Genomic DNA, 27816 nt, shown 5'->3' with positions numbered 1-27816 from the left:
ACAGATGTTAAGACATCTGCACTGCATCTGCTGGCCCCAGATCACCACATCCAGAACACTTGGATAAATCCTCTGGTTTCGGAACCAGGTTGTTTATTGCTTTTCAACAAAAGTTCCTTCGCCAGCCAATATTTTCATTTCAGGTGTTTAGAGCCTGCTATCTTATTTATCATTCAATAAACTAAAATGTGGAAATGATTTGTAAGTCTCTGATTATACCTGGTGTACGCATCTCCATGCACCACTCCAACACTTAATGTTGCTCTGTGCCGGCATGGTCCTCCTCACTCCAAGTTCTTGACAGCCGCTTGTTAGGGAAGCTATGCAAGGATCCATGCATCAGATTAAGACTTAGATAAATTTGTGGGTTCTCTCAATCCTGTGAAGCTGTGATTTTGTGACATCAACATTGGTCAGTTGAGAGAAATACATAACCACTTGTCAGTGAGAGTGTAGACAGCTACTGTGTGTGTGTGTGTGTGTGTGTGTGTGTGTTAAATGGGGTTCAGTTTTTAAATGCCTCATGAACTTTCAAGGGGGCATTGGGAGCTTTGTACCTCCAAGTGCAATTGGATATTGGCACAGAGACCTGAGCGACGATAGGAATAGGATAAATTTGTCATTTTCACTGCTTGGCTGTAACCATGTTCCCCTTATTTTATCTTCATCTTCATGGTCTGAATAGAATCTATAATTTGGTTGTATGAGACTATTTCTGCAAAAATCCACATAGTAAATACTTTAGGCTTTCCAGGTCACGTAAGTTCTCTGTTGCACGCGCTTTTCTTCTTTCTCCTTCTCTTTCTCCTCCTCAACCCTCTAAAAGTGTAAAAACCATTTTTAGCCTGCAGGCAGCACAAAAATAGGCTGAGTCTGCATTTAGCCCAAGGCTTATAAATGGCAAACTCCTGATATATACCACAAATTATTTTTAAAACCAGTTCCCTATTAATTGACATGTTGTTTGCATTTTTCACTATTTTAAACAGTGCTGCAGTGAAAATTCTACTATTCATGTCTTTTTGTTCATGTGTACCAACAGAATTCTAGAAGTGGAATCAATGGTTAAAGGGTATTTGCATTTAACATTGGGACAGATATTGCCAAATTAACCTTTGCAAAGGTTGTGCCGTTTACACTTCCACTAATAATGTATGAGAGGACTGTTGCTTATAGCCTTGTAAAAACTCAATATTATCATACTTTTTAATTCTTGCTGATCTGATATAAAAAATCAGTGTTTCACTCTTCTAAATTGTATTTTTCTCATTCCTAGTGCTATCAGGAATCTTTTCACATTTTTTTAGGCATTTAAATATATTTTTCTGTGAATTTCTAATTCACTTTTCTTCTTGTTTCTTTGCTATTAATTTGTAGGAGCTCTGATTAATCCTTCCTCTGTTTTATGTATTGCAAAATTTCCACCTCGTCGGTCCCTTGTCTTTTAACTCTGTTTAAAAATTCCTTATTTTTATTTTAGGCAAACTAAAAATATTTTTTGTGTGACTTCTGGGGGTGTTGTGTCTTGCTTTGGATGCCTCTACTCTTAGATTAGAAGTAGGTCCTTTTTAATATAATAGTACATTTGACTAAATTCCTATCAGAATTTTACATAGGAGAAATAATGATTTCTTTCAAATAGCATCATGATTTTTTTTTTTTTGCCTTGTAAGAAAACAGCTAAATCTATGCTTCAAGTGTGATAATTATCCTACTTCTCAGGCTAGATACTGTGTGTTCACACAATACTGGAGGGCATGTGTAATATCTGGTGTATGTACCTCCTTACTTTTCTAAAATAGAAATATTCTGAGTTCTGAAACATACCCGGCCTCAAGGGTTTCCACTAAGGGATTGTGGAATTGTAATAAATGTCTTCACCAAGGGCCTAGACAGACTTAGCTTCCTTCTTGCTTGGAGGGTGCAAGTTCAGCTCCAAGTTGAGTTGCTGCTTTCAATCTAGTTGCAGGGAGGCACAGCCCACCATCCCATGCGGGAATCTTACCGGCAACCTTGTTGCTAAGAGCATGCGCTCTAACCAACTGAGCCACCCGGCCACCTGTTGGCAGCTTGCGGCTGCTAAACTAACATTATTTTTAATAATCCCACTGCATATGTATTTGTAGTATGAGTTCTCAATTTTGGGGGGAACAGAAGACTGGAAACCTTCTTGGAGAATCTATTATAATTTTTGCCCTTGTGCAGTTTCCTATATTAAAGCAAAGCTGATTTGTTCTGTTCTTTTAATCGCTAAGCTTTGGGTGATTTGGTATGAAGAAATAGATAACTAACAGATAACTAATAAATAATGAATTAATTCTAAAAAAGCATCCACTGTTTGGAAACTGTTTTCTGCAGGGCCTCAAACCAATGAGTAGATTTAATGTGGTATTTGATCTCTGCATTGCATTTCCTATATAATTTACCTATTGACAAACTCTGGGATTTTACCATTTATTATACATAATATTTAAATTTTTCCCTCTATTTTTTCCCTCTTCCCCTCTGACAGAATTGCTCACATAATCTTATTTTCATGAATAATATATTCATTCAAATAAGCAGTTTCACTAAACTTTTTGTGTGACTATCCTTATTAAAGATTTTTACTAAAAATATAGTTAGCATACAGTATTATATTAGTTTCAGGTGTACACAATAGTTCTTCAACAATTATATTCTTAAATAAGTGATCACCATGATAAGTCCAGCAACCATCTGACACTGTACCACACCATCACAATATTATTGACTATATTTCTTATGACTTATACATCCCATGACTTATTTTATACCAGGAAATTTGAGCCTCTTATTCCCCTTCACCTTTTTCCCCCTTTTTAAAATTTTCAGTTACAGTTGATGTTCAATGTTATTGTATATTATTTTCAGGTATACAGCATATAGTTAGATATTTGTGTAATTTAACAAATGATCCCCCTGAGTAGTCTAGTACCCACCTGGCACTATACATAGTTATTACCATATTATTACCATATCATTGATTTTATCCCCTATGCTTTACTTTACATCCCCATGATTATTTTGTGACAGTCCCGTCACATTTTTCACCCTGTCCCCCAAGCCCCATACCATTTATCAACCCGATAAATCTAGTACCCATCACACACCATACATAGTTATTATAATATTATTGATGATAATCCTTATGTTATACCCTACATCCCCATGACTACTTTGTAACAACCAATTTGTACTTCTTAATCACTTTCCCTTTTTCACCTACCTCCAAACCCCCTCCTATCTGGCAACCATCAAAATCTTCTCTGTATCTATGAGTCTGTTTCTGTTTAATTTGTTTATTTTGTTCTTTTTTTTTAAATTATTTTTTTAAAAGATTTTTATTGGGGAATTGGGAGGATGGGAACAGTGCTGGGGAATTGGGGGAAGGGGAACAGACAAGTTGCTGTCCTTTTGTTCTTCAGTCTAGTTGTGGAGGACGTTGCTTCACTGGCCCAAGTTGGCACCATCATTGCGCTCTTCCCAGGTGAGGCAGATCAGTCGCTGGCTTCTGGACGGCCGCTCACTGCGGCTGCTGGCCGCTCACGCTGGCTGCTGGCTATATATACGGTAGCCCATGGCAACCCACTGCCACAGGGACTGCAGCCTACACCTTCGCCGGCGACTCAGGGCAGCCCAGCTCCAGGTTGAGCTGATGTTCAGCATCCTAGCTGTAGAGGGCAGTGTCACTGGCCCTTACATGTGGGGTCCGAACCGGGGCCCTCTGACGTCCCAAGCCAGTTCTTAACCATCGCGCCACTCGGCCGGCCCCTATTTTGTTCTTTAGATTTAACATGTAAGTGAAATCACATTGCATCTGTCTTTCACTGTCTCACATACTCCATTCAGCACAACACCCTCCAGGTCCGTCTATGCCACCACAGATGGCAAGAATCCATCCCCTTCCCTGGCTGAGCAATATTTCACTGTATGTATGTACCACCTCCTCTTTATCCATTCTTCCATCAACAGGCACCCAGGCTACCTCCACATCTAGGCCATTGTAAACAATGCTGCCATGAACATATGGATGCACATGTCCCCTCAAAGTAGCATTTTGGGTTTCTTCAGATAAATATCAGGAAGTGGGATTACTGGGCATTTCTTTGTCTCTTGTATTGTCTTTGTTTTAAAGTCTGTTTTGTCTGGTACACATATTTTTACCCCAACTTTTTGTTGTTGTTATTTCAATTTTCATAAAATAACTTTTTCAATCCCTTTAGTTTCACTTTGTGTGTGCCTTTCAATCTGAAGTGAGTCTTTTGTAGGCAGCATATGTAAGAGTTTTGTTTTATTATCCATTTGGCCATGCTATGTTTTTTATTGGAGCATTTAATCCATTTACACTGAAAGCAATTGTTGATAGATATGTAGTTATTGCTCCTCAAAGATTACTATATTACTGGTTTGATGGTGATGAACTCCTTTAACTTTTTATTGACTGGGAAGCTCTTTATCTGTTCTTCGATTTTAAATGATAGTCTTGCTGGGTAGAGTAGTCTTGATTGTAGGTCCTTGCTTCTCATCATTTCGAACATTTCCTGCCAATCCCTTCTGGCTGCAAAGTTTCTATTGAGAAGTTAGCTGGCAGTCTTATGAGAGCTCCCTTGTAGGTAACTAACTGCTTTCCTCTTGCTGCTTTTAGGATCCTCTGTCTTTAACTTTGCCATTTTAATTATGATGTGTCTTGGTGTGGGCCTGTTTGGGTTCATCTTTTTTGGGACTCGCTGTGCTTCCTGGGGTTGTATGTTTATTTCCTTCACCAGGTTAGGGAATTTTTTGGTCATTATTTCTTCAAATAGATTTTCAATCCCTGGCTTTCTCTCTTCTCTGTCTGGTACCCCTATGATGTGAATGTTGTTACACTGTTGTCCCAGACATCTCTTAAACTATCCTCTTTTTTATGGATTCTTTTTTTTTTTCTGTTCTGATTGACTATTTTCTGCTATCTTACTTTCTAAATCACTGATTCAATCTTCTGCCTCAACTAGTCTGCGGGTGATTCCTTCTAGTGCATTCTTCATTTCATTTATTGTATTCTTCCATGCTGACTGGTTCTTTTTTTATGGTTTCTATGTCCTTTTTTAATGCTTTTCATCTCCTTGTGGTAGTTCTCACTAAGTTCCTTGAGCATCCTTATAATCAGTGTTTTACATTCTGTATCTGGTAGGTTGCTTGCCTCCTTTTGTTTAGTTCTTTTGCTGGAGTTTTCTCCATTTGGGACATATTTGTTTCCTCACTTGGGCTGCCTCTCTGTGTTTGTTTCTATATATTAGGTAGGCCTGCTATGTCTTCCAGTCTTACTTGGTAGCTTTATATATTAGGGGCCCTGTGGGGCCCAGTGGCACAGTCTCCCTGGTCATGTGAGTGGGGTGCTCCTTTGTGTGGGTTGTGTGTGCCCTCCTGTTATAGTTGAGCCTTGATTGCCGTTGGCATGTCAGTGGGTGGTATTGACCCTCAGGCTGACTGGCTGTGGGGTTTGGCCATGTCCATAACTTATGGTCTGTTGTGCAGGGAGGCTTACTCCACTGAGTGGGGTTCACCCCATCAGGCTCTTGTGCCTCTTGATATTACCCTTTGGGTGTGCCTCTTGTGGGGCTAATTGGGCAGTGCTCTGCTGTAGTCTGAAGCCAAGCTGCAAGTATGTTGGTTCTCGGACCTCTTAGGAGGGGTTCTGGTGTAGGCCCAGGTACCACTTCCCACTGGCTGTGACTGGCTGGAGAGGACCAGGTAAAAGCTACAAAGTGATCCACAGTTGGTCGCTGCCTGTGCTGTACCTGGAGGTGTGTGGGAGAGGCCACATTGCGAACCGAGGATGGCTGCCACCAGTACTGGGTCTAGGATAGCATCTCCAAGTCAGGACACTCCAAGGCCTGCTGCCACCTGCTGGCTCTGGTAAGATAAAGCCTCCTGCCTTACATAAGTTAGGTGAGGCAGAGTCTCAGTGAGTCAGCAGGGTGGAGCGGTGGAGCTCACGAGGCCAATCAGATTCAGATGTGACCTGTGGGGGTGAGCTCAACACAGGAAAGATGGTGCCCAAGCTGCCGGTTGTACCGGAAGAGGGCCCCACACAGGGAAAATGGATACTGTCCCCCCAGTCCTTGCCCTGAAGCTACACAGCTCAGTCTCTCTCCATATGTCTCCCACGCTCCCAGAGTCACTGCCTCTCCCCTGAAGTCCAGGGTGAATGCCTGTGTGGGCCCTTTAAGAGGATGTCTGGGTTTCCTGCGGCCTTCTGTCCCACCCGATAGGTCAGAATTCTCATGGTTTTTCACAGCCAGGAATTGTGGGGGCTCCTCTTCTCAGCACCAGTACTGCAGGCTGGGGAGTCTGATGTGAGGCTGGAGTCCCTTGCTTCTCCATGGGAAACCTCTGTGGCTGAGGTATCTCTTCTAATTTTCAACCACCAGACTTGGGTGTGGGATCAGCCTGTTGCACATCTCTGCCCCTCCTACCAGTCTGGATGTGGCTTCTTCTTTATATCCTTAGTTATAAAACTTCTGTTCAGTCAGACTTCATATGGTTCTCTGGGTTAACTGTTCTATAATTTAGCTGTAATTTTGATATATTCACAGAATGAGGCAAGCACAGCATTTATCTACTCTTCCATTTGGAATTCTCTTGTATGATTGTTCTGATTCTGGTCCAGAAATAGTTTTCTATCACCTACGCAGATGTCTTGCTGTGTAGCAAACCACTCCCAAACTCAGAATTTTAAAAGTGAAAATTTACTATTTCTCATGGTTGTGTGGGTTGGCTGGGCAGTTCTTATGCTGGTTTTACTCAGACTTCCTCATGGAACTGCACTCGTCTGGGGGGGCTGCTGGAGCTGAAGAGTCTATATGGTCTCATCTTCATGTTTGGGATCTTGGTAGGGACAGTTGGAAAACTGGAATCATTCTGTATGTTTTCTCATCAATATTTGAAACCAAGATTTTTTTCAATAGTGGCTGCATCCTAAGAGAGCAAAAGTGTAAGCTACAAGGAAATCTTGAGATCTAAGCTTTGGAACTTTCACAATATCACTTCTGTCACATTCTAAAGGTTAAAGCAAGTCACAAAGCCAGCCCAGGTTCAAAGGGTGTAAAACGGGCCCACACCTCTCTATTGGAGAAGCAACAATATCACATTGCAAAAGAGACCTAGGCACAGCGAGATCTAATCCCTCAGGGGTCGTTATTATAATGATTTACCACATTAGGAGAAATTATTAATAAATATTAATTTACAAGATTCTAGCAGCCTGCATTCCTGAATGACAGAACTAGAAGATCCTCCACGATGATTTATTCATCAAACATATACATATTGAGAATCTACTATGTGCTGTCCCATGGGAATCGAAACATATAATCCCTCATTGAAGCAAAAAAGATACTTTATTTTTTTTGTCTCTTCATATTTAGTCCCGTAGGATTATGAAATGAGTGTTCTACATAAATAAACAAAGCAAGAGATGTTTCTGGACTGCCTTCAGTGCTTAGAATTCTGCTGTTTACCCCTAAAGTGCTTTGCTAGGAGGTAAATGTGGCAGCCTCTGTGAGTTATTGATGCTGTCTGCAGATGTGCCTATGAATCCCACACTCTTGGCCATAACATCTGCCCTCAGGGTGTTTGATAGGGCATTTGAGTCCTGTTTGGCTCCACCTGCCTTTCCTGTTATACACTTTACCATAAGGCAAAGATGCCAGGAGTGAACTTAATGTCTTAAAATAGGTGTCAGAGGGAGGTTATGGAATTGTCTGTCTGTACTTGATATGCAGAACAAAGTATTGAGCATTAGGGTACACAGACCTGAATAAGACAGAAGGCATGGAATCATAGAGCAGGAAGAGAAAATACGAATCGTCTGGCCACCCCTCTTACTTGGAAGTTAAGAAAATTGAGACTCGCACACGTTAAGTGACATACTCATGTTAAAATATCTATTTAGCAACAGACCTGAACCTACAATCTAGGGTTTCTGACTTACTGCCTGGTGTTCTTTCCACTGATGCCTTGCCATCTTAACACCTCACATCCTTAAGGAAAGAAATAATATCTAAAATGTATTGAGAGTTAATTTAGTATGTACAAAACTTTGAGTTTCCTGAATGAATCCTCATAACAACTGGAAGAGCGAGTATTGCCAGTATACCCACTTATAGAGAGTAGAGCTTAAGTAACTTTCCCCAAACTCCCAAGATTAAGAATTTCAGAGACAGGCATTCTTACTCCACAGACAGTACTCTTAATCATTGTGCTAGTCCTACTCTGTGAGGGTGACAATAGTGAAAAATCCAGGGGAGGCTGGAAGCCTGTTGAAGTTACATGGATAATCTTCAGGCCCTGAGTGAAGAACTATGCTGGAGGCAGAGGACATGCACCTCCTGGGGGTAGAACACAGAGCCTGGCTCACGGTAGAAGGGTAGGCTGAGTTTATTTTTTATTTATTTATTTTTTTTAAAGATTTTTTATTGGGGAATTGGGGGATGGGAACAGCGCTGGGGAATTGGGGGAAGGGGAACAGACAAGTTGCTGTCTTTTTGTTCTTCAGTCTAGTTGTGGAGGACGTTGCTTCACTGGCCCAAGTTGGCACCATCGTTGCGCTCTTCCTGGCCGAAGCAGATCAGTCGCTGGCTTCTGGACGGCCACTCACTGTGGCTGCTGGCCGCTCACGTTGGCTGCTGGCTACACACGGTAGCCCATGGCAACCCACTGCCACAGGGGCTGCAGCCTACGCTGTCACCGGCGACTCATGGCAGCCCAGCTCCAGGTTGAGCTGTTGTTCAGCATCTTAGCTGTAGAGGGCAGTGTCACTGGCCCTCATCTATGGGATCCGAACTGGGGCCCTCTGGCGTCCCAGGCCAGCTCTTAACCAATGCGCCACTTGGCCGGCCCCAGGCTGAGTTTATTGAATGAGTGTCCAAATATCTCATTTCTTGGTGAACCGACAAGTCAGTAGAGTACACATTATTATTAGAATTTTTCTCTTGCACTATAGACATTTCTGATGACAGTCTGGCCATGAATAAATTAAATCCAGCCATTCTATGGCATGGGAAATAGATTCGTTTTTTCGTATTCCACTTTAGAAATGATTAGATTTGTGGGCCATTCATTCATTCACTCATTGTTTCATTCAAGAAATTGAACACCAGCTATGTGCAAGAAGACATTGTATTGGGCACTGAGCCATTTCAGTGCTACATTTGGAAGCTTCACTACCTTCCTTTAAACTTTGATTATGTCATCCTATTTGTCATTGCTCATGGTGCTTTCTTTCCTTTATTTTTTTTTCTTGCGGTAACAATCAATGTTTGCACGTTCTATTTAAGTTCACAACACAAGTAAAATTGGAAAGCCTCACATGATTTTTGATCTGGTATTTTTTAAGGGCTCTCAGAAAGAATAAACACAAATCGGCACTTGGTTAATCTGAATCCAAAATTACTGTTGTATTAGTTAGATTATAGCTAACTGATGTAAACAACCCGGGGATACATAATGGCTAAAACATGAAGTAAGTTTATTTCTTGCTCATGTAAAATCCCAAATGGATATTTCTGATAAATAGGTGGTTCTCCTCCAAGTGGGAATTCAGATACCTAGTTCCTCTCAATGTTGTCGGGCACATCATGTCAAGCTGGCAGAAGAGGGCACAGCATGAAGGGTGTCACACAAGCTAGGTTTTTATGGGCTAGACATGGAAGTGGCACCCATCTTTCTGCTAACATTCCTTTGATTAGAACTCAGTTGCATGGTCAAAACCTAACTGTGAAGGAGCCTGGAAAATATACACTTCCAGGAGCCCAGGAAAAAGAGGACATGATTGAAAGTGGGGGAAGGGCTGTGAAATCCTCTGACTGACTTTACCTCTTTCTCTTAATTCACTAACTGGTCTTTCAATCTATCAATTTTCTTGAATTTCATGGGAATATTTATGAAGTTTTTTATTTCACGAAGTTAAAAATTATATTGTCAAAGTTTTTTGGAAATCATGTTCAACCCTTCTATTTTATAGATGAGAAAATGAAATTCAGAGAAGTTAAATAACTTGCTTAAGGTCCCACAGCTTGTTGGCAACAGCTAAGACTAAATCTCAGAGGTTGTTTGATTTTTCTCCTTTACTTTAATTTTAAATATTATCAATAATATCTACCAATTATCCATAGTCTGTTTTATATTTTAGCCTCACACAGAACAGTTTTTTTTTTTTTTTTTTTTTTAGCTGAGCCATCCTGCTACCTGTTGGCAGCTCAGCGGCTGCTCAGCTCGGGCTGGACTCGAACCACTGTTGCTCAGAGCTCAAACTCTTGAGTGAGCTCTTAACGAACTGAGCTACTCGGCCGGCCCCTACACAGAACAGTTTTGATGACTTCATTTTGTAGAGAGCCTGATGTGAATATTATTTATTATTTAAAATTTTTTATTATTTTGTTTTTCTTGGTCAAAGAGGTTTTCACTATATCCTTTAGATGGCACAAGTTAGCTAATCCAAGGCTGTTTTGTAGCTACAGTAATTATAGAAGGTTCAAGAAAAGTTTATGGAAAATGGGAGCGTTGAATAGTCATTGGAACAAGTAGACATGTTATCAGCAAAGTCTCCTTGAATTTAAAATCAGTCTTCTGAATGAGTCTTTATGGACAAGAGGCAAATGTTTGGAAGTTTTTCCAGGGGTTCTCTAATTCTGCCAATGCCAGGAGTCACTAGGAATAAATGACTCTTGGGATAAATTTTGGGATAAGAATTGGAATTGGAGAAGGTTTTCTAAAGTGGATGATGGAATATAAATCTCAGAGGTAGGAGGCCTCAGTTTTCTACGAGTCGCCAGTTATTCAGGACAAGCTTTCTCTCTGTTGGCTTATGCTGCTTAATGTGGGTCCTCATGGCATTTGCTAATTACCTCATTAGGGTATTCTGACGACCTTATGATGATGTTTGGAAATCATTGTATGTACCACTGTAGTTTTGCAAAAAACATGCTACAATACAATGCTTTGCCCTTGTTAGGGCTACAGAAATTGTTCGTGGAATTGAATTTTTCCACTTGAGTTTTTTTTCCTCATTCTTACCCCTGGAGAGGTTGTAAACTGTTTTCCTAAGGAGAAGTGGTATTTATCCTGTGCTTCTCATGCTGAGCAGTGTTCTTGTAGCCAGTGTGAGGAATCCTAGGCAAATCTGCTTTCTCTTGAGATCTAATTCAGTTCTAAAGACAATAGCTAAGAAAAAAACATCATATATGGAAGAAGCAATACAAAACCAAAACACTGAATGATTATGTGAATAATTAGTCTAGCTACCATGAGCATGTGCAAACAACTATTATACATACCAAACAGATGAAAATGTGTTGAATTGAGGAAAGAGATGGTAAAAACACCCCTCTGATATTCACTTAGAGTGTACTCTTCGGCTTCACTGTCTCTAATTTTCAAAATTCAATGATTTTGGAAAGAGTATTGGAATCTGAATTAGACTTTGAATATGTTAACTTCATTTTTCCTGACAATGTCAGTTTCCAGGTTTACATAATAATATGAAATTGGCAAGGCTAATTGTTGGTGTTCCTGGACTCAGCATGGTGGGTCCTTTCTCATTTTGGGTGGTATTCCTACCCTTAGCTCACTCCCAGCAGCTAAACTCCTTTTGTTCACTGATAAAACCCACTCTCTCACCCTGTACAATAAAGTATACCTGACTGATGGTGGCCTCACATGTTTCTGATTTCTATCAGGTTTTTAATTTTAAATCATCTCAACCACCTCCTGATCCAAATATGAAGTTAAAGAGATGTACTATTTTTACAAAAAATGTAAACATGGTTATTGTAAAATTTCAAATGGCATAGATGAGTACATCCCAATTTTATCTCCCAAATATTACCACTACAAACACTTTGGTGAAAATTATTCCCTATGCATATATACATACACATATGTGCACAAAAATGAGATTTGAGGTATGTGATGAAATTGAAGCCGTCCAGCAAGTAGCCTCTTTCAACAACTATGTGTTTTGCTTTGCCCGTCAGTAAGACACCTTGCACGTGTTCGGTAATTTGAAATACATTGTATCTAATTGTCCTCTGTGATTTAACGATATATCTGTGTTTTAGATATTCTGAAACACAAAGGGTTATTTCTGATGATTCTCATATTGGGAAATTATTTAAATTATGACTAGAAATTCCATTACCAGTTTGGTCAATCATGCTGCACAGATTTTGGTAGAAGAGAACAGATGCCTGTATTTTTGTCCTTAGTTCCCCATTAGAAGAGATAGAAAATATGGTTCCTATTGGCTGCATGAGGAAAAAGGGTTAGGAAATGTTGGATATGATTCAGTGAAAAAGTGACTAGAAACATCTATGAGTGTAGTCCTTTGGGTCAGTCACTGTTTCCTAGAACAGAGTTTGATATCATGAAACTACATTATGGCTTCACCACCCCCCTATTCAATTTCAAAAGCTTATTCAAATTTTTATATGGAAATTGTCTTCTGTAGAACATAGAATTCTGTACACCTGATCTCTTGAATACTTTTCACCCACTCCAAGTACCTGCCAATCACTTTTTGTCTTTCAGGTTTAGATTTGTCCTTTCTCTTGTCTTTATAATCTGGACGAACATTTTTTTCTTCTGCATTGCATTCTGAAGAATAGGGATTTTCATCCAAGATAATTAATTAATTAATTAATTAGTCAAACAATTAAGCTTATTAATGGTGTGCCTATTACACTGCCAAGCATTATGAAGGTTGTAAGAAGGGGTGCTTTTGCTTAGTGGTCTAGCATTTGGGTTTTGGCCTCAGGCTGCCTGGGTTTGCATATCTGTTTTACCAGCTGTGTGAACATGGGCAATTTCACCTCTGTGAGGTGAAGATGACAATAAACGTACTTCCATCAAAGATTGTTGACATAATTAATTAAGATAATCTATATAAACCATGAGCACAGTACCTGGTACATGTAAATAGTCAATAGATATTATTTATAATTCTTATTCTTCATTATTATTAAAGACTATTAACCATGAATCGTGTCCTAAGGAAATTCACACTTCAGCTGAATTAATATTCATATACAAACTCACGAAGAATAGAATAATAACAAAATTGAGTGATGTAGACTGTGATATTGGCAGTCAAAGCTATAACGAAGGAGGAATTCATGGAGGATGCATAGATATAGCTGACCCTCAAAGGGTGGGTAAGATTTGGGTTTGTAAAGAAGAAGAGGCAAGACTCCCTGTGTAGACAATATGCATTAAGGTTAGTTTTTTTTTTTTTTTGAGTATCAAGACATTTAGGACTCCTCCATCTTTTATGGATAAGCTGTTTCTAGGGCTAGTTTCTGGCAAGACCAGGAACACTGTGGCTTTAGGTCCTCAGGGTTTCATATATTTGTTCTGTGGGGATTAATAGAATAGATGCATGAGTAACAGAAATAGTAATTAAGCAATATGATAGGACAGGCTGTGGCATAACAGTGATTAATGGGATGCCTCAGGTGAGCACCGAGGCACAAGGCAAAACTGAGAGCTCTTGGTGTACCAGAAAAGTGTCATTAATCAGCATTACATCATGCCTGAGAGTAGTTTATTGAAATTACAAAATAGGGACTTAAAATAACATTAAAAGCACAATTTTAAACATGCACAATTGATTCTAATGAAGTACTATGCCAGAAACAAATTCCAACCTTCCAGAGCCCTATACCCCAAGAAAAAGAAAAAAGCTGTGTTCCTCAAAGCCGAGTGTAGCCCACGGACACTCTGTGGCCCTGCCAACTTTACCTTCTTAAAACGGTTCTTTTCATTGGAAACCACAGTAGAGACCAGCAAAAACAGAAACGAAATCTTGGCAGTCCTTCTTCCTGCCTCATGTGCCTTGTAATGTCGACCAAGCTGTCAGCCAAGGCTGGCTGTTTCCTTCACACTAGATCGCCAGGGACTGAATAAAGGAAGAGGTTCTGGATAACGCACAAGCATCTGTTGAATTTGGGACAATCTACGGCATCTACACATCAAAGAGAAAAGATGGGGTTTGGGGTTGATGGTCAGGGAGAAGAAACAGGTCTTTTATCTTGAGCTGCTAGAGTGGGTTCATCCCAGTCGGGGTAGAATTCACTGTCAAACACTGAAAATCAAGTGGTTCAACAAGAGGTCAACATCCAGAGGCAGAGTTTGGTTACTAGTTGGGTATCTCAGGGTCTAGAAAAGAGCTCAAGGTTTGGAGAAGGCTTTTCCAAACTGAGTTTGGAGAGATAAGGGCAGGTGAAGCAACGTAGTACGGAGCTGATGTACCTGACGGACCCCAAAGAGCTGCCTAGAATCCCTGGTAAAACCCCCTCTGCCGCCTGTCCCCTTCCACGAATAAGCCCCTCATTTCCTTAACTTCACTACTCGCTCAAGGGAATATGATATTGATTAATCAGAATTAATGAACTAATAGACACTTTTTCTCTTGTTTTGTTTTTTTTTCTATTAAAAAAAAAAGAGCTGTGACTTCATCCTAAAACTAAACAAAACAAAACAAAATATCTTTTCCCTCTTCCCCTATTCTGGTTATATTGATTCAGATTTTTACCTCGTTGGAACTGCACAGCTTTTTAAACCTTTAACCTTGTTTTGGCTCTTGTAGCGGGTTGAATGGTGGCCCCCAAAAGATAGATCCCCCTACAACCTCCTGTGAATATGATCTTATTTGAAAGAAGATTCTTTAAATATGCGATTAAGTTAAGGATTTCGGGATGAGGTTATCCTGGATTAGGATCAGCCCTACATCGAATGACAAGTGTTCTTAGAAAAGAGGGGAAGAAACACAGAAGAGAAGACACAAATAAGAAGGCAGTGTAAAGAAAGAGGTAGAGATTAGAATGATCCAAGTATGCTCACAAGCCAAGGGTTGCCAGGAACCACCGGAAACTAGGTGAGAGGCATGGAGTGGAACATCGAAAAGAAACCAAACCTTGCTGACACCTCAATGTTAGACTTCTGGCCTCCAGAATTGTGGGAGAATGAATTTCTGTTGTTTTAAGACACCACGTTTGTGGTAATTTGTTATGGCAGCAACAGAAAACAAACAAGGCATTGTGGAGCTTGCCTCAAGAAGCAATTTTGAGCTAAAGGGGTCCAGAAACTCACTAACTTGCTGACCTTAGGATCCAGTGTTGACCCTCTACAGTTCACTCCTGAAGTCTGAGACTCTGGGGCCCAGGGAGCACAGAACTTTGATATGGGTGAACGGGTGATAAATATGACTGGCTGTTGACTGTACGAGTATATTAAGTAGGGTTTTGTGGGTTGATGTGGAAACCTAATAGCCCTTTATGACATTGTTTTAAAGGAGAAATGCAACTAGACTGCCATGTAAGAAACCTTCAAGGAAAACTTCAGAACTTAATTCACCTACAAAATAAGGTTGAACTTCACATTTTTATTCCCTGGAGAGCATCAGAAAACAATTTTTTGGAGTTACTGGGTCAATTTCCAATACTCAGCCAAGAACATTAGATTTTTATATTTTTTTGAATTTTCTGTAATGAAAAAATTATTTCTAGAAGAAAGGAAAGACATACAGGGACTACAATGGCATAAGGGTAACAAATGACATAAGGACTCATTGTGGTAGAGGCAAGGGTACGAAATGCGTACACTGCTGGGATTCACTCACACGTGACACTCGCAATGTTTTGCGGAGCCATTGGCCTCAGCCTGAAGAGAAATGGCCATGAATGAGCAGGCACGAAACTAGGACTGACACTGAGGTGATCTGTCGAGCCTTAGCTTTGATCTTTCTGTTTGGAAGATGGGTCTAAGCCTTGCAAACATAGTCCATTCTCAGTTGGACAAGGCAGAGGGTAACTAGAGAATGTACGAGTTTGCAGTCAGACCTGGAACCTTCAGATTAGTATGAAAAAACCCACCTGGACCCACTTTTTCCTCCTCATTTTGATTCTGCCCTTGGAGCTGCTGAAGTACAGATACGGTCATTTTGCACTAGGCCCCTCCTCTTTCCATCGTTTATTCTAGATATTCAGAGAAGGAATAAGTGAGTCACATAAACCCTGTTCTGGGGGAACCCACTGCTGTATAAATTAAAAAGAACTAAAAACATCATTAATCATTTGCATATGTGTGGCACTTTATAATCTTCCAAGTGTTTTCTTTTTTTTTAAATAAAAAAAAATTGGATATGGTAAATACACGTCACATAAACCTTACCACCTTAACCATTTTTAGATGTATAGTTCAGTAATATTAAGTATATGCACAATGTTGTGCAATCATCACCAGCACCCATCTCTATAACTCTTCTCATCTTGCCACACTGAAACTCTCCCCATGAAACAATAATCTATCAAGTGTTTTCGTACACATTATTTCATATCTCGGGCTCTTCTCTATAGCTTCAAAAGTGGAAGGGAAGGTACTATTAGCTCAGTAGAGCACAGTGGTTAGTGGGGCAGGGTCTGGAAGGCTATCTGGTTTAAACTTCATTCATCAGGTATTAATTGTTAATTATATTATACAATAGAACCTGCCTTATGAGATTGTGAGGATTACATGAGGTCATTCATAAAGTGTTTTGAACATTGTAAACACACAAATGTTTACGATTTTTACAAAATGTTTACAATTTATTGGCTATAATCCCCATTTTGCAGATAAGAAAAGTAAGACTCATTGAACTTGAGAAATTAGTCAAAACCCACAGAATTAATAACTAGCAAATGTGACCTGAGCTGTGGTTGAGTCAGTGTTCTTTCCTTTTTACCAGTCAGGAGTTAATCAGGTCTCAGCTCACTACCAACACACACAACATGGAATAGTCCAGATTGTAGGCCACCCAAAGGAGGTAATTTCACTTGAGCCTAATTTTACATTTTGACTACAGAGTCAAGGCCATGCACACTTCCTTATCAGCCCTGGAATCCCGTTGGAGGTGCCACATAGCCTGACCTTAGAGCGTGCTGGGAACCCAGGAGAGCAAGAGCTGGGGATGGGGCAGTTAGAGGAAAGGTTAATGAAGGTCAAACAAGAGTAAGGTAAATGTCCTAAGCTGGCACTGGATGCCCAAAGGTAGTTTCTTTTGAGGGGACTGGCATAGGAGATGACTTTAAAATTCAAAATAGCAATGGTGAAGGAACCAAGCAAAGCAGGGTTATGCTAGGAAGCCTGTCTCAAACTTAAGTAGGGAATAGGATACATTCCAGACCCAAGTCACAGGTGTGTGTGTGTGTGTGTGTGTGTGTGTGTGTGTGTGTGTCTGTGTGTCTGTGTGTACACATCTCTTTGGGTACCTGGGATATAAGACAGGATTGTCTCCTCACCTACCTGCCTGTTTGTATTAGTGCCCAGGGGATGAGGGAAAAATAGAGGAACCAAGAAAGCCCCAAGAGTGGCTAGGCAGAAGCGGGCAGAAAGGTGATCTGGTCACCTTATAATTTAGGGATTGGTGAGGCTGGGAAAGAAGGTCTGCTATTGATGGCATCGTGGAAGTGCCCGAATCTTCAGCTCTGATACGTAAGAGTTCTACCAATTATTTCCAAATTCTACCGGTTTAGGGAATTAAAGCTCTTGAAATGAAGTGGGGCAGTCTTTACACGGTTGGATGCTTCCTTTAGAGCTGGCATGGGGCTGGGACAAGACAGGAGATGATACGGAAAAGACTTGCAAGATGAGCTGCTGACTTCCTTAGCCCATTTCCTGTTCTCCCCTCCAGTTTTGTCTTTATCAACCTCCCACCCCTTTTTCTTCTCCGTGGCACATTGTTTTTGCACATAAACGTGTTCATGCCTCTCATATAATTAAAAAAACAAACAAAATAACCTCTCAATCTCAGCTCCCCATCCCCTCTGGTTTATTCTTGGCTCTCTTTGTGGTCATGCTATTTGAAAGGGTTGTCTCCATTTGCCAGTAACACCTCCTCACCGCTCAGTCTCTCTTCAACGCACTATAACCCTGCTTCTCGCCTCTTCTCTCCACTGAAACTGCTATTGCAAAAGCCATAGTTTTCTGAAATCCCAAATCTCATGGCCACTTTTTCTTCTTTTGATGATGGATCCTTATGCCATTTATTACACTTATGTCATTGTATTCCCTGTATGTCTTTCTTCTAGAAATAACTTCTTCATTATAGAAAGTTCGGAAAGCATAAAAATCAAATGTTGTTGACTGAGTATTAGGAATTGGCCCAGTAACTCCAAAAAAATTATTTTCTGATTCTCTCCAGAGAATAAAAATGGGAAGTTCAATCTTATTTTGTTCGTGAATTAATTTCTGAAGTTTCCCTTAAAGGTTTCTTATCTGGCATGCTGGTTGTATGACAATGTCATGAAGGTATGTACTTTTTACTGCTCTATCTTTCTTACTCAGTAACATATACCTAGCACATAGTAGGTGCTCAATTAATATTTGTTGAATTAAATTGACCTCTGATAGCATCTGATACTTCATCATTCCCTCCTTTCTGTCCTTTCTCAGGTTTCTTTCTTGTTCTCCTTCCTTGGTTAGTTCCTTAAAGGTCAGTGGGTCCCAGGGCATGTCCTGTGGTCTCTACTTTTTCCACTCTATAGATTTTCTCTGGATGATTTAACCTAGATCCATGGCTTCTACTGTCTTCTCTGAGAAAATGACTTCCAAATCTATATCTGCAGCCCAGGTGCTGTATTTTAACTGCCTACTAGAAATCTCCAATTGAATGTCTGCCATGTACCTCAAAGTCAACATTTTCAGAACTGAATTCATTACCTCCTTCCTCACCCTTCCTTTCCTGTGTGCTTTTAGCTCAGTGAAGGACACCCACCATGCTCCAAGTTGTCCAAGCCAGAAACCTGGAGCTGTTTCATTCCTTGTTCTTCCTCATCTCTCACATCTAATAAGTCATGAAATTCTACCAATCCCGTATCCTCAGTAGCTGTCAGATCCACCTCTTTTCACACTGCCATCAACCAAGTCCAGGCCACCACCATTACTCCCTCCATTATGGTAGTGGCGTCCTCATTGCTGTCTTTGCCTCCTGACTTTCCTCAGATTTTTTGCCTCATCTTCATCCTGCTTTGCATGGAAAACTTCCAGTCATCCCTCCAGTTTCATTCAATATTACTTCCTTTAGGAATCTTTCCTGACTAAGCCTTCTCCACCCCTGAATCCTAGGATATGTTGAATGTTTCTATTATAAGTGTTCCAGGCATTTAAACTATTCTATTATAATTGCTTATTTAATTGCTTAATTGTATAACTAACCACTAGATTGTAAATTCTGTTTTGTACTGGTGTGTTTTTAGTACAGAGCCTAGGGCACATAGTACATAGCAGCACACAGTACATAGTAGATACTCAACAAGTATTTGTTGAATGAAATCAGTGAAAAGAGTCTGTAAACTGAAGAAACACCATTTTGTGGTTCATCTAAAATTAAACAAGGTCAGTAGTTTAGCAAATAAATCTATGGTGTGTGTGTAAACCTCCCACTCTCAGTTCATGTGGTTGATGAACCTCAACTATGTAAGTGAAACCTTATTTTCCAAGCAAAGATATTCAGTGTGAATTGCAATGTCATAACTTTTGGTGCTCATGGCAACAAGCAGCTGCAACAAACAAAATTAGCAAAGAAGCAAAGGTAACAAAACCTCATTTATCCATCCAAGTCTTTTCAGTTTAACTCTGCAGTCTTAGCAGTTCAATAATTCAACTGCAAATTTGTTAAGATTCATTGCTTTCCAAATCCATCACATGCTTAGGCTTATTTGCTTGTCTCATTCTGCTGGGAAACTATTTGTTTCTGGAGTGGCCCAGAAAACAACTTTTTTCAATGTTAATTACTCAAAGATTAAGAAGGGTAAAATAAGAGTTATGCAACAAAGTATTGGTTTTGCTCCTGGATTACTTGGTAGTGAGTGAGCATGCCTAATTATCCTTGGGAATGCTTACAAGGATGCTATTTTATGAATGATAGCATTTCTTCTTGTATCCCTATGAATAAGATACTAATTTCTATTTTCCTAGCATCATCAATTAAATAGCTTTTTCTAAACTCACCTGTCCCTGTAATTACATTTTTGGATTATTTACTATGTATACTGCAATGTGAGAACTGCCAAAGCAGTAGGAGGTGTGTCCTAAGTCCATAGTCCCTTTGGAAACATGTGATCTAAGCACTCATGAAGCACATGGGATAGGGTGTGCGGAAGTAATTGTAACCAAAGTCTCATAGGCCAGGGTTCCTTCCTACCAACCATCAACCAATGTTTTTGGACTTCATGACCACTTAGATTGAACTTGAACTTGAATACCTTAACTCTAAGGGTGAGTTTTTTACAAACTGAAAAGCTGGGAGCAGTTGCTTTCTTCTAGAGTTGCAATACTTAGAACTATTGTTCAATAAATATTTTTTATAATATTTATAATATTTTATAATATTTTTCTATTTATATTTTTATAATATGCTACATGCTGTAGCATGTACATAAATCTATTTTAAGGGTATTAACTTCATTCTTTTCTCCCTCCTTTCCTTTTATAAAAAAATTAATATTTTCCTTTTTTATCAAAATAATATGAGCATGCATTTTTTTAAAATTATTAAATTCATTGGGGTGACAATGGTTAGTAAAATTACATAGGTTTCAAGTGTACATTTCTATAGTACATCATCTATATATCGCATTGTGTGCTCACCACCCAGAGTCAGTTCTCCTTCCATCACCATGTATTTGACCCACCTTACCCTCTTCTACCAACACTCCCCTTGCCCTCTGGTAACCACTAAACTGTTGCCTGTGTCTGTGAGTTTTTGTTTCTTTGTTTGTTTGTCTTGTTCCTTTAATGCTTTCAGTTTTATATCCCACATATGAGTGAAGTCATATGATTCTTGACTTTTGCTGTCTTATTTCGCTTGGCATAACAATGCTAACACGTGATGGAGAGGCTGTAGAGAGAAGCACATAGTTTTAAAGTCAATTAGTACTAAGAGGATTAGGCAAAAGCCAATATTTTCTTAAGTCCTCCACCCTACATCACCTCTTCTCCTTCTGGCTGCCCTGCCTCCCTCAGGTAACCATTTTTAAAATCTTCAGCTGTTTAATCCAGTATTTACTTCTCATATCAAAATACTATGTATATGCTATTGTTTGATTCAACATGTTTAGACATTATTTTGGCTTTCTTACAATGCCTTTCCCCATTCCATTCTTTCCAAAATAGTAGAATCACAATTTTTGGTTGAATCCATATTCAGTAATTTATTACAACAGTTATGTAGTTATATGTATATAATTTGTGTATATATATAATATATATATACATATATATTATACTATGTGTGTATAATCATATAGTTACACTATATATGCTATGTATATAGTTTGTAATACATATGTATATAATTTACACTATATATATTAGTCAAATGTATGTATATAGTTTATACTATATATAGATTATATTATAAACTGTTACATGTACTATATGTATACTATGTAAAGTTAAACATACTAAAACATGTGTGCATATAGTGTGTCTATATGTAGTGTATGTTATACTGTAATTGCATTTCTTATACAATTTCTAACTTTTCTTGGAGTTAGTAATTATTTTATATTTTCATTTGCCTAGTTTTATATATTTTGAATTATGGCTGATTCTTTTCATAAAGTGACTCTCAGTACAGTTTTTTACATGATATAATCTGTAAGGTAATCTGCAGTTTTATATTATTTTTTTCCTAGAGGAATCTACTCCATCACATTTTATCTTTCTTTTTCAATCAGGATTGGCTGCTTTTTAAACCTATTGCACACCTGTTTACTAGGATTCATTTTGACACCATCCTGAGAATTCATCTCAAGGAATTCTCAACAGTGCCAAATCTTCCCTTTTCTTAGTTTACACCATCATTTTAATGGAGCATATTCCATGGAGCATAGTCCAGAAGCTTCCAGAAGAAGGGTGCCTTGGAGTTTGCATGAAACTTTGCATGTTTGGAAATGACTTTATTTTACCCTCACATAGTTTGATGTTGAAAATTATTTTTCCTCAAACTTTGTCTTGGTCTTTTTTTTATTCGAACTTTTCTTCAAATTTCTGGCGATTCTTGGTTGTTCACATTTTTTCTTTAAGAGTAAGGCATTAAATAGAGTTCCTTGTTTAGATTGGGGCAGGAGACAATGAGGCTGATGAGGTGACTGGAGAAGGATAAGGAAAGGCTATTTTCAAGCAGCCAACCATTGTTTCTTTTTTCAATTCAGTTCTTTTCCAAATTTTGCTTATTTGCATCTTTGAAAATTTAAAATTTCCACTTGAAAATTTGTTCTTTTTTAATTCTTGAAAAAAAAGTACACAAACCTGAGCTAATGTTTAATTTTAAAATATGACTGATATCTCTTGTATTCATTGAAATTCCTTGGATCATTTATTCCTTAATTAAAATAAATAATTTATTTGACTAATATGTCAATTAATAAATTCCACAGTTAACTAAGTAAGCATAAATACTTTATAGAAGAGATAAGATATGTGTTTAGCCATAAGATTGAGAAATCCTGGTTTAGATGATTTATAAAGTTTAGGGTAGTCATTTTCTCTAAGTGAGTAATATTTCCAGCATTAGGTATCTCATACAGATTCCCATCAAAAGTTCATTCTGAAGCCGTCCTTTCCCCCCCAGAGACTCTCCAAAATTACAACTGATGCCTTTTTTTTTTTGATGGAAAACAAAATACAGCAGCCCCCTTTTATAGTTGCAGGTGTTTACTTTGGCACTTAAAACAAGGCTCTCACTTGAAGCATTTCCAATGGTACATTATTTATAAATCCTAACTATCACTTTTTTTCCCTGTTTACTCAAGGGACTTCATAAATCAGTGAATAAAGAAAGGTGATTGCATTTATAAAGCTAACATAATAAGCCTTCATTTTAATTTGGATTCTTTTTCCTAGATGTTATTGCATGAAAAATATATTCTTAGCAAAGTCTTTTTAAGACTTGACCATGGTAAAGGGATTTTCAGCATGAACACACCATGGCATTTGCTCCGGAAGTGATTTAGCGTGTGTGCTAAGGACTCTTAAGTTGAGAAATTGAAATAGATCAACTTTTCATTCCCTCTGATTAAACTTCAAGTACTCATAAATGCTATAGCATGAAAACGTGAGGATATTTTGGGTTTGAGGCTAGGTGAAAGGTAGTTTGTTTTGTTATTTTTTCTTCTTCTTGTGCTTAGGTTTTGAACTAAGATAAAAAAGGAAGTAGGAGAGTTGATACTTGCTCTGAAGTTTTAAAGAGAAAAGGGAGGATTTCTCTCTACTCTGTACTTCCTGATTAGTGCATCTTAGACTTCAACCAGGCAGATGACTTCCAGACTCCCTGAAAAGAAGTGCAGTTGCTGGGACCCTCTCATGTTTTCCTATTCACATGGCCTTCAGAACACAGGAGCACCTTTTATTATTATTTAAATCAAATATTTGTTGGCTCCATAGTTTGCTAGCCTTGGGGAATACAGAGAGCCATAAGATGTAGTCTTTGCATTTAAGGGATGCGTGTATTAAACTATTAACGGCTTTCCAAATTAGAAACTGCTAGCTGCATAAAGAATGGGGCGGGCAGTTCCTGTTACTGCAGTTCCCTTTCCCTTCTCATAGAGCCAGCCTTCAACTAGCTATGGGGCAAAGTCAGCGCTCCTAGAGATTTGCTTGGTACGACCCTCTTGCTTCTAGTGTGCTGAGCCCGGTGCAGCGTGGCTATTGGGTGTCGCAGGGACACTGGGGTTTTCTGTCTATAGTTAGGCTTCTTTGGCGGGGTGGTTGGCGCACAGACAACTTTTTCTTGTTACTGACCTTTGTGATTTGCCTGTCTCTCGCCTCTGCAGCCTGTCTTGATCCTAGAAGGTGACAGCCTGCACTGGCCCTATTGCACATCTACCAGCGCTGAGCAGCTGACACCTCCTGCCACCGCTTTCTCCAGCCCTGATCATGTTTCCCCTCCTGCTGGGGAACATACCAGACTTCGCGGAGGAGGTGAGACTTCAGCTGGATTTTGTACAAAACAGAGTTTTCGAAAGATTAATCGGAGAGGGCACACACATTGGAGTGCAGACAGGGAGACTTCATGGAAGTTTTATAGTAGCGCAGAATAGGGGATAAAGTCTAAGTTGGTGGCAATGAGAAAGAATTATCTAGACTGGGCAGAAGGAGAAAAGGAGAAGGTATCTTTGGACTCTTAGAAATGCTAAATGTAAAAATAAAGAGCTTTGCTTAGAAGGTAAAGGTGACCCCCTGGGGGAAAACATGAGAAACCATGGAGGGATCTTTGCCCACTAGGGTGACTAAATGTCCTGATTTGCCTGGGACTGAGAAGGTTCTCTGGACATGGGGTTTTGGTTTCAAGACAAGGATGGTTCTTGGCAAACCAATCAGTGCCATCGTCATTTGGTGTGGGATTAAATACGAGCTTTTATCTTCTTTTTGGTGGGGGCTCTTTTGACATTCTCAGTCAACTTTGCCTGGGTCATTTTGAACAGGCATTTTAAATATAGTTGGGATTTTAGTCAAAGAGGTTGAGATTTTATAAGTCGGGGAGATTGCCACATATAAGACTGGCAGGTGCCTGTGTGAGGATAGCCAAACTTCATGCTTAATCCTCGACTCCCCCCAAATAAATACCAGAGTTCAATTTGCATGGATTAAAATGTTTTGCTCTTTCTATTATGATCTCTTTCCTCACAGTGAATGATTTAATGCTTACTGAAATGGCTCAAAGCAGGAATCAGAGGGGTGGAGAGAAGATAAGAACAAGAAAGAGAAGAACTCTTAAGAGTGGACAAATTGATTGTGGAATGCTGAACTTGACTGTACAATATCCCAGGACAAGTATCTGGTAATCTCTCTTCTCTGAGATACAGATGAAGAGTGGATGAAGAGCTCAAAGGGCTTTGAGCAACCAGAATAGATACCGCACATTCATGTACTGATGCTTAGACCAGAAGACTGAGCTTCAGAATATGATTGATGTTTAATGTAGATGTTGTTACAACAAACTTGTTTGGGTTCCCAGCCATCTGAATGCTGGAAGCAGTGAACACAAAGTTTGCTTCTAGGGGCTGACATGAAAATCATCAGTGCAAAGTGACCGCTGATAATTTGATAGTATGGAAAGAGACAGAAATAAAACTGAAAATTTGCCAAAGTAATCAAGAAAGGATAGTGGTCTATTTCATTCAGGGGTAATTATCCCATGCATCTATTATTGTTTTTATACCTCAATGTAATAACTTATCATTTAAAGAGGACCCTAAATCCTTAAGAAAAAGTCAAATACATTTAGCATGTTTGAGATCCAAGAGAACTATTTAACATTTTAGAAAGAGTTTCCATCAAACTTACATTAACAAGTCTTCAGTTTATGAAAAATTGACTTCTGTGGAATACTTTATTCCAGGAACTATCAATTAGGGAAATGTTACTGCATGTTTAAAACAAACAAAATGAGGAACCTATGTGAGATTCAGGCCTCTGTGTTAGAATACCAGGGACCCTGCCTTTCTGAGAAAATTTACTTGCAGTCTCCCTATTCAGCTCGGGCTGCACAATGGATGCCAACTGTAGGACAAAGCCTGATCTTGTAGACATTCTGTTGCCCTGACTGCCGGCAGAGAGCCATCACAAGCTTTCGTGCAGCCCCAAGGGGCGCATATATTAAAGAAAAAGCAAGAGCCATGCTCCAGAATGGCTTATTTAAAATGCAAAGGGTAACAAGAGAGCTACATTTGGGGAAAGCCCAGCTCTCAGAAACAGGAAAGTAATACCGAATCTTGGTTAAAGTTGCTTGCTCTTGAACTAATTAGCTGGGGATTGAATTCAGCATGAGAAGTCAGAATGTGGGTTAAGAGTGAAGGAAAATGTTATTTTTCCTGTTAGGTACCAGCCTGGCACTTCAGAGTGTAGTAGCAGGCAGTATGTGAGATACAGCCAATTTGACGAAATCATAAAATTGTGAAAAACACCACAGCTGATTGAAAAGGGGTTCCAGAGGTATAATTTTGGTCAGATGCATGATAAAAGGCATTTTTATCTTCTTTTGTGGTAGCTAGCCTCTTTGTAATAAGATATGAGCACACTTGTCATTAAAGAAAAAAAAAAGAGGAATGAATTATACACAATTCAGTGGAACAGCAAATAATACGTTCCCAGCAGTTTTGAAATACTATTCCTACCTAGCATTGATCTGCTATTGTTTTCTTTCAAATCTCTTTTCTTGTTTTTCTAAGATGGGAGATTTGTGGGGAAATCATACATAAAAGAAGTAAGCCAAGATATTTTGCTTTTGTTTTATTTGTGAGCCTTTAAGCAAAGGATAGAATTTATTTTTAAAAAAGTCATATTACCCATTGATGGCATCCCTCACTGGATACGTGTCCTTGACAGAACATGTCTGCATTTAACAAGATCTTCTTAACAGGCCTGTGCTAGATTCAAAATTTTCATGCCTAATTAGCTGTGTAAACAAATTTGGAATTTAGGGAATTTTCTATGTCACAAGGGAATGAAGGTTTACTACTTCTTTTGTAGATGGGTCTGTTTTGTAGATGGGTTCCTCCCCACCTCAAATTTGAAGTGTCTGCACTACCTGAAATCCATGCTATTCTCCATAGGCTCCGGTTGACTCTTATACTGTGTATTCTGTGTTAATTCAGTTGCAGTGTCTGCATTCAGAAGTGTTCAGGGCTGGAAGCAATGGTAGACCACCTCAGGGAGAGTTACACTGCCCACAAAGCGCAGGGCATATTTCAGCACAGGGCACCCACCCCTTCGAGTCCTGCCCTGCCAATGCCCAACAGTTATGTAAGGTTTCCATGCTCAGATAGCTGCCAAATTGGGGGTTTTGTGAATTTCTTGTTAGTCTATTGCAGAATGAAAAGAAAGGCAGATACAGACTGTGCCAAATTAAAAGTTAGGAGAGAAATGGGATAATTGGGTGTGGCCATCTATGGGCAGAGAGCGCCCACCCCAGCACTGGCTGGTGAGGAATCCACAGAGAAGGCCTGGGGGCACAGTACAGGTCACCCACAGGTGGCTTTATCGTCTATGACCCACATTTAAATGGCAGAGCTCATTTGAAGCTCTTCCAGGCTTGCCGCTGGGTGTTTCTAATCATGTGTTTTAATTAATGTTTTTATTGTACTTGGGCCCAGAGGCTGTTTCAACAGACCAGCATATATTTAGAAATCTCTGAATAAATAAATGTAAAATAAGGGAAAACTGACTCTGCTGGAATGATGAGAGTGATTGTTTCTAAACAGATAGATTAAGGCTTCAGATTCTATTGCTTGAGACTAACTCCCCTGAACTATCATGGCCTGTCACCTAAACACATTTATGGGTGTAACAGAGCATGGCTCTGGGGTCTTATCCAGGATCTGGCTTTAGAAGTCTATGCTCTGGGTCCTGAGGCAGTTGGGGACACTGTCGAATTTACTGTGTCAATTTTGACTTTAAGAAAAAATTAACAAAGACATAGTAGAGATGTTAGATTGGCAGTAGTAGCAAATGTGTGAGGCAACATTTACTTGGACCAGTGTAGATCTCTTCCCACTGCTTTTGAGAGGAGATAATTGGCATGGGCTAGTTTCTTTGTCTCCCCTCACTGTTCTCTCTTGAGTTTTTGCTCTTCCTTTTAAAAAAAGCTTATATCTCTTTCCCATTCATTTTAAGTTAGTAACACTTTTAGAGAGTGGACTTCAATTTAGCCAATATTTACTGGGTTACCTCTTCCTTCAAAGCAAGAGCTAGACTTTATAGGGGAATGAAAGCTTT

At 39.3% G+C, this 27816-nt stretch overlaps 1 long non-coding RNA gene across 4 annotated transcripts in view; it reads left to right on the top strand.

Moving 5' to 3' along the window:
• The window catches only part of LOC109371927 (uncharacterized), a 60156-nt gene extending 32698 nt beyond the window's left edge, over positions 1-27458 (top strand). Inside the window, exons 1-3 of one of the 4 annotated variants that reach the window (XR_002121963.1) lie at positions 20139-20313; positions 23874-24021; positions 24730-27458. This is a non-coding gene — a long non-coding RNA (uncharacterized LOC109371927). Of the gene's footprint in view, positions 1-20138; positions 20314-20935; positions 21061-23648; positions 23701-23873; positions 24022-24729 lie in introns of those variants that run through there. The other 3 variants (XR_002121962.1, XR_002121965.1, XR_002121964.1) reach the window with 3 other exon arrangements.
• Positions 27459-27816: the final 358 nt, after the last annotated feature.

The sequence above is a fragment of the Hipposideros armiger genome, unplaced genomic scaffold (genome assembly GCF_001890085.2).
Source record: "Hipposideros armiger isolate ML-2016 unplaced genomic scaffold, ASM189008v1 scaffold_602, whole genome shotgun sequence".
NCBI lineage: Eukaryota > Metazoa > Chordata > Mammalia > Chiroptera > Hipposideridae > Hipposideros > Hipposideros armiger.
This window is presented reverse-complemented; position numbering and strand designations above follow the sequence as displayed.